This window comes from Pan paniscus, chromosome 16, assembly GCF_029289425.2.
Source record: "Pan paniscus chromosome 16, NHGRI_mPanPan1-v2.0_pri, whole genome shotgun sequence".
In the NCBI taxonomy this organism is placed as follows: Eukaryota; Metazoa; Chordata; class Mammalia; order Primates; family Hominidae; genus Pan; species Pan paniscus.
Window position 1 is genome coordinate 34,594,551 of NC_073265.2, and position 1,937 is coordinate 34,596,487.

Sequence of the window (1,937 nt, forward strand, 5' to 3'; positions counted from 1 at the left end):
ACATCTTTATATATTTCAAATGTCTTTTCACACAGACACATAATGCCAAATGCTGATATCAATTCAGGAACGTATAATTTTTTTTTTTTTTTTTGAGATGGAGTCTCGCTCTATCTCCCAGAGTGCAGTGGCGCGATCTCGGCTCACTGCAAGCTCTGCCTCCTGGGTTCATGCCATTCTCCTGCCTCAGCCTCCCGAGTAGCTGGGACCACAGGCGACCGCCACCACACCCGGCTAATTTTTTTGTATTTTTAGTAGAGACGGAGTTTCATCATGTTAGCCAGGATGGTTTTGATCTCCTGACCTTGTGATCCGCCCGCCTTGGTCTTCCAAAGTGCTGGGATTACAGGCGTGAGCCACCACGCCTGGCCCAGGAACATATAATTTAAATTGAACATATTCATTGCTTGGAAAGGTATTTATAGAATTTTATTAGATTCTTCTTTTGACAGTTGGTTTTTAGCATGTCATTGCCAATAAATCACTTTCTTTCCTTTTTTTTTTTTTTTTTTTTGAGCCAGTCTCGCTCTGTCGCCCAGGCTGGAGTGCTGTGGTGCGATCTCGCTTCACTACAACCTCTGCCTCCCAGGTTCTAGCGATTCTCCTGCCTCAGCCTCCCGAGTAGCTGGAACTACAGACACGCGCCACCACGTCCGGCTAATTTTTGTATTTTTTAGTAGAGACGGGGTTTCGCCATATTGGCCAGGATGGTCTCCAACTCCTGACCTCATGATCTGCCTGCCTCGGCCTCCCAAAATGTTGGGATTAGAGGCGTGAGCCACCACACCTGGCCTACACTTTCTTTTTCTAATTTTAAAACAATTTTTAAAATTATTTTTTAAAATTTAAATTAAAAATGTGGGAGGCTTCAGGAATTTGCGTGTCATCCTTGCACAGGAGCCATGCTAATCTTCTCTGTATCGTTCCAATTTTAATACACGTGCTGCCAAAGCAAGCACTCATAAATCACTTTCCTAAACCACACAGTTAAATGTACTTTGAAATTACCTTTGTTCTTGCATTGAGTTCAGAAAAACTCTGCTGGAATGGTCATTTGAGTTCAGAAAATATATCTGTTGCAAATGGAGACTGGAGATCTTGCTTTTTGTTTTCAGTTTTGACAGCATGGGAAGTAGGTAAAGTAATTTCATATTACTTGTGATTGAGACATGAGCCATCTAAACGACTTTACCATAAGTTTTGAATATAAGCACTGTTTTGCCTCATAATTTTAGATGGAATTTATTAAGAAACATCAAGTCTGTAGCAAAAGCTAATTCTAAAGTAATTAACAGTGGTTGCGGGCAGTTCTTCTATTTGAAAAAAACTTCAATCCTAGCCCCAAGCTCAAAAGATTGCAATAAAACCTTACCATTGCTGAACCATTGACTGCTGTCGGGGTTTGGGGCAAGTCATGATATTCACACTACTCTTCAGTTCCCACTAAAGACTCAGTATTGATTCCTTGAACAATCCACAACTGAGCAGAATCAGTAACCCATGTTGATTCACCAAGATTGAAGGAAAACCACTCCACATCATTTGTGTTAATTGATTATTGTCGCTCCCATTGTCCTCAACTCGGAGAGCAACCCTGCATGCCAAAGGCTAATACTAATTTTAAGCAGTTTGTTTCTTCTGGACACATTTCTTCAGCAACCAAACATGATTTAATTAACTAGCCATTAGTAAATGGCTTTCCTTGATTAGCTAACAAATGAGCCAGTTGGGATTCTTACCTACAAAAAGGTTGAAGACTTTTTTTTTCATTTTTTATTTTTGTGAAGACATTTTGCTGTAATGAGATATTTCATTTTAAATTTTCTATTTTTTTCTGACTGTTGCCTTCCTGTAAGTTGGAAATCTTGTGATGAGTACTTCTGGTATTGTCAACATGTATTCTTTCAGCACAGCTATAATGTCATTGTACAATGTTT

General features: G+C 39.6%; 1 non-coding gene across 1 annotated transcript; it reads right to left on the minus strand.

Annotated features, from left to right (window-relative positions):
* Positions 1-852: 852 nt before the first annotated feature.
* LOC112437382 (U6 spliceosomal RNA) lies at positions 853-959 on the minus strand. The gene has a single exon (XR_003026001.1). It is a non-coding gene; the product is annotated as a U6 spliceosomal RNA (small nuclear RNA).
* Between the last annotated feature and the right edge of the window lie 978 nt (positions 960-1,937).